Source organism: Molothrus ater, chromosome 14 (assembly GCF_012460135.2).
Source record: "Molothrus ater isolate BHLD 08-10-18 breed brown headed cowbird chromosome 14, BPBGC_Mater_1.1, whole genome shotgun sequence".
Taxonomy (NCBI): Eukaryota; Metazoa; Chordata; class Aves; order Passeriformes; family Icteridae; genus Molothrus; species Molothrus ater.
Window position 1 is genome coordinate 14,853,504 of NC_050491.2, and position 6,000 is coordinate 14,859,503.

Genomic DNA, 6,000 nt, shown 5'->3' on the forward strand with positions numbered 1-6,000 from the left:
AAAAAAAAAAAAAAAAAAAGAAAAGAAAAAAAAAAAAGAAAGAGGCCTCATCCTATTTAATCATCTCAGCCCAATGTACTTTTTGCATGTTTGCACTGATTGATACATTGGGCTGAATCAAATTCTTTCAGCTGTTAATTCTGAGGGGCTCCATTCCCAAGGCCTGCACCTGCCCCATGTTCTCCTTGCAAGGGGACACCTGTCCCCAGCTGCCAGGGTGACTCCCTGATGTGTGCAAAGGGATCCTGGGGACATGGAGAGCCTGGGGCTGGGGAGGTGAGAGCTGTGCCCTGGTCCCTTGTGTCCTGTGTCCCTCTGTGTCCCACAGCCAGACTCTGTGGCAGTGACAAGGGAGGGAAGGAGCTTGTCCTTAACTGGGGAATTTTTCCAGCACAACCAACGGGATTTTCACATCCCGCTGCTCCCTGGAAACCACCACCACCGGATGGTTTGGGTGGAACCATAAAGCCCATCCAGTTCCATCCCCTCCCATGGGCAGGGAAAGTTTCCACTGTCCCAGGTTGCTCCAAACCCCATCCAAACTGGCCTTGAACACTTCCAGGGATGGGGCAGCCACAGGTTCCCTGGGCACCCTGTGCCAGGGCCTCCCCACCCTCACCTCTGCTCAGAAACATGATTTCTGCTACATGGCTCTGACTTGAGGACTGGAAAGTCCCATCAACTTTGTTTTGATATTTCAAAGCATTGGGAATCATCACTAATTGTTCCTCCAGAGAAACCCAACCCCTCTAGACAGCACTGGCAGAACAAAAAAATTAGATTTATTGGAGCACATTATCATTTTGGGTTGGACAGAGTTTATCCCACACTCTCTGTACAGCAACATAAATCTGGCCGGGGAGGGAAGGAAGGGAATGGCAGCACGAGCTGTCAGCAGCTCCCTGGGATCTGACAGAGTCCAGCAAACACTCCCCCCACCCTGACCCTGCCTGTCAATCAGCTTTGGGGGAGAAGCCCCTTCCCACCCTCCCCTCGGCCCTTCGGGCGAGGAGCAGCAGCCAGCTCCAATTTGGAGTAGCTGTCATTTATCATTATTTTGGGGGGGAAGGGGCCGGCAAGGTTCTCCTCACCCCGAAGGTGCAGGCAGAGCAGAATTTGAGATGATGGGTGGGGATTTCCACCGGCACAAATGGGAATAAGACTCGGAGCTTTCCAGGCTGCACCAAAAATAGCGGCCCAATTTCAATCTCAATTAGAGCTCGGTAACCCTGGAGTATAATTCAGGAGTCAGCTTCTAATATTTCAATTCAGGATGAAGAATAATATTCCACTTCCCGCTCTGCAGCCCGAGCGATTTTCATTTCATAGGGGCTAATCTTGACTCGAACATGTGTTTCAGTGAGATGCTCAAGGATATGAGTGTGCTAAAGAAAATATGGGGGAAAGTTGTGTAGAAATGGCTGTGCAAAGCTCTGTGGAGGAGTCAGCTCCTTGGAATCATGGAATAGTTTGGGTTGGAAGGGATGGTAAAGCCCATCTCGTTCCACTCTCCCAGGTTGCTCCAAGTCCCATCCAACCTGGCCTTGGGCACTTCCAGGGATCCAGGGGCAGCCACAGCTGCTCTGGGCACTCTGTGCCAGGGCCTGCTCACCCTCCCAGGGAGGAATTTATTCTCAAAAGCTCATCTAAAACTCCCCTTTTTCAGCTTAAAGCCTTTCATTTATTTTTTAGATGTCCCTATTACTACAGAGCTCCCACCAACAAGCCTTATGGAAAAGAAAAATGCAAAAAACCCTCCCAGATTTATTCTTTATTTTGGAAAACATTCTTTTTCCAAGGCTTCCAATCAGTATTAGTCTAATAATAAATTTGTCCGAGAATTAACATTTTAAAATTACTGCCTGAAGAATATTTTGCATTTTAGAAGGTGACTCTCAATCTAACTTCATTCTGACAACAAAGGAAATTAGCCTTAATATTCAAATTAAGATTATTATTTAGGAAATATAATTTTCACTTAAATGCTTCACCCATCAGCACTTTTTTAGCATTTAAAAGTAAAGAGTTGCATGAAGGGATTGATCCCTTGAGTAGGAAGAGGGGGGAAAAATATACGTGTTTTTGCAACAGCAAAATACAGATTTTCCAGCCCTTTTGCATCCTGTCACTGGAAATTGCTGGGGTAGAAAAGCTCCTTCAGAGCTTTTCCCCCCGCTGTGGACTTTGCTGCAGCTTTGGCTCATCCCTCCAAAGGACAAGGCTGGCACGTCGGCAAGTGCCCCTTCCCTGCGCCGCCGGCGCTCACCCTCTGCCGTAGGAATTATTTCTTTGTTACTTAATCATCTGTAATTATCTCCTGGAGTAAATTCTGTTGGTGCATCAATTTTCAAACACAACAGTCATTTTTATCAGTCATGTTTATTTAATTTTAGCTGATTAGCACAGAACCTAACAAGTGGCTTAGACTAACAGTGTGTCACTGCCCAAGTATTTTGTAGGTAACAAGAAGACATGGAATAGTGCACATGTTGCTTTGTCTGCATTAATCTATTTACATTGTAATTCTTCAACTGTTTTTAATGGCTGGTTCAGCTGGAAGCAATTAGTTGTCTAAATTAAAGCCACATTTCTCACTTAGTGCACTGGGAAGGCTTTTTGACGTTGTCTTTTCTTTGCTTTTTTGTTTTCCAAATCAAGATACCGTTTGAAAATGCATGAAATCTTATTGAGGGGATTGATCTGGGTGTTTGGAGCTGTGTTCCCATGCATTTGTCTGGAAGCCAAAGTTTTGGATGGGCCAGGGAATGGTGTGTTTGGGGGTGCACCCTGCAGCAGGGCTGTCAGCACAGCAGCAGCAGCCGGGGCTCAGAGCGAGACCTTGGGGCAGCTCCGAGAGCAGGAGTGGAGCAAAGCCAGGCAAAGAGAAAGCTCTGGATCCTCTAGGCTGTCCTGCAGGGGCAGGAGCCCCTGGTTTATATATTAATTAAATTTAAAAATAGGTTTGTGTTAAGTACAATGTAATTTATGCAGCACTTCAGAGCACAGTGTCAGTGAGTGTTGGATCCCACCCCTTTTTTTTATTTTACAGGCTAAAATGTCACCTTTTTAAAGCAGACTCCATGAAACATTTGGAGTTAGGCTGGTGTTGCTCCACCCCGTATCTGCTCATCTCATTCTATAACTCAATGATATTGCAGTCCAAAGTCTCCCATGAGGTTTGGAGTTTCTGTGCAAGGTGAGAATTTTTCCTTAAAAAGCACTATTTTATACCATTTGTTTAAAAATAAAATAAAATAAAATAAAATAAAATAAAATAAAATAAAATAAAATAAAATAAATAAAATAAATAAAATAAAATAATAAAATAAAATGCTCTCCATGCATTGACTTTGAAATCAATGCATAAAGTCAATGAGTTATGGAGGCAAGGAAAGAAAAGCCCTACTGTGCCTTCCCTGGACTTCAGAACATCCTATAGAGTGGTACCCAAAGCATCAGCCTGGGAAGGAGGATACCCCTACAGAAAAGAAGGATTTAAGTTGCTCTGTCCCAATGCACCTCCAGGGGCCATTGGACAGGTTTCAGTTTTTCAGTTTGAGCATCATTGAAATTGACATATTTCATTTTCATTTCAGTAAAAAAAAAATTAAAAAATTAAAAAATTATTAAAATTTGCATATGGCCTAGTCCAGACTGCTTAAGTCTTTGCTTAAGTCGATACTCCAGTAAATTTGGTTTGGTCTAGATTTCCTCCTGAGGAAGGGATAGCTGATGATCCAGCAAAACTGGGTGAAGGGAGGGAAGGCTATCACCCTGTTTGCTGCTCTTCTCCTCACCTCCAAACCCTAAAGCCCCAATGGGGAATTCTCTGCCTTCTCCAGTTTGTGCAAAGCCAGGAGCCCCTCAGATGTGAGTGGTGTGAGTGTGTGTGTGTGTGTGTGAGTGTGTGAGTGTGTGTGTGTGTGTGTGTGTGTTCCTTCCTCTCCTCACACACTGTGTGCTCCTTCTCCCTCAGATATTGCCTGTGCTCCTTCTCTCTCAGACATGGTGTGTGTGTGTGCTCCTTCTCCCTCAGAGATGTGTGTGCTCCCTTCTCCAGCCCATCCCAGCTGTCCCTCATTACATGCTCCGCCTGAGCCCCACGCAGGGTCGGGTTGCGCCGAGGCAAAGGTCAGAGGAACCTCCAGCCTGCATTTTGCCATCACTTGATTATTCAGATAACAAACAACCTAAAGACTGACGGGGCTTCTCTGCACCCACAGACAGGGCCCGATCACTGCAGCAAAAGAAAAAAGCCATTTCTAATTCCTCCTGGCTTCCCTCTCTCCTGAATCTCCCAAAAATAATTCAGTGAGCAGATGGTGTTTGTGGAGCTGGTGCTCGGCCGCAGCCTTGCTCTGCCACGTCCTGCATTTAATATACTGCCCAGCATTAATCAAGCAGTTTGGAAGCATCCTGTATCAGTTGTGCAAAACAGGGCTTCCATGATCTACTGTTGGATTCTTTCAGCTCCTGTTAGGCTCCTGTTTTTCTTTCATGTGGGGAGCAGGGGTCAGCGGCGGTAGGAGATCCGTGCTCTCACTCGGCCAACATTTGCTGCTGTCATTCCGAGCCCGCTCCGGTCCCCGCCGAGCGACGGATGTGTTCATGCTCCCAGCCCTGGATGCTAATTGATTTTAGGGAGCCCATTCATCAGTTAAATTTAGTAGATCACCCACCAGGTTTGCTGTTCACTGTCAAAGGTAATTCAATTAAAACTCCACAAGTGTGACTAACCAGTGGATGGTAAATATGTTCACCAGCTGTGTTTGCTGGGCCTTCTCCACCCTATTGTGTCTGTGCCTGGTGGAGGACGTGCCCGAGCCCTGTGCCTTGGCTGATTAATGTATACAACAAATCTGTAGCACTGCCAAGAAATTAAGCACAAATGCCACCTTTGGGATGTGAATGTCTGAACATAAGAGCTTCAGAGAAGAGAAATCCTCAGGTGTGTTCAAGGCAGCAGTGCTACAATGGTTGAATTAACTCAGGTCTTGGGGTTTTTTAAATAACCTTCCAAGGAATCTGATTAGGATTTTTGGTTTTGAAAATAACTTCCAAAAATCTAATTTGTATTTTAAAATCCATTGACAGATTGGTTTCTCCTCGTTCACTCCCACTTTGCCCTTAGCCATCACTCAGAGCTGATGTGAAACCATCCAATGTTGTTATTTCCATCACCAAATCTGTGTATAAATCAGAGATGCATCACAGAGCACATGGAAAGATGCTTCTATTAAACCCTGAGGTTGGGGAACCTTGCTGGACCCTCTGCCTGACCAAGTGGGCTTTGAGTCTCCTGCCTGCAGCCATCGGGCACTCAGATGTGGTTTGGTAGTAATTAAGTGCATAGTTAATGATCCCATTGCACACCACGGGCCAAAATGGTGTGTCTGCTTAATAGATTAAAGGAAAACATTCTCTGAAAAGCACAGGTAAACAAGACACTCATCCCTCAACCTTTCACCCTGGAAGACCAAGGTTCACATCCCACTGGAGCACAAATAAATAGGGACTGGACTCCCCCGGCTCACTGCTGGGGGGGTTATAGTCATGGTGGTACAATTCTGGAGCACTAGAGTTGGTGGGGATGGGAGAGGATGAATGGGATTCAGGCTTGGAAGGGGCTTAGAGCAGTGAAATTCCTTAAATCTCTGCCCATCCAGAAAGGGACATGGATTTACTTACAGCCAATACAGTACTTAGAGTGGCTGCCTAAAATTCTTCTTAAAAATTATTTAGGCAGCAAAGTGGAGTTTCCAGGAGCTTTCACTGCACAGATCCCATTCCAGCAGCCCCTTGCAAGGGCAGAAGCCCACGCAACACTGAGATTTCCTGATTTCCCTGTGGCTGTAGGAAATAAATGAGCTGGAACGACTCTGCAAACCACCAGCCTTCCTGCACATCCCTATAGTGCAGCAGGAGGAAAACCTGTGTGGTAAAGAGCACCCTGAGAAAACAGCCAGATTTCCCAAACATCCCCATAAACCTTAATGAAGA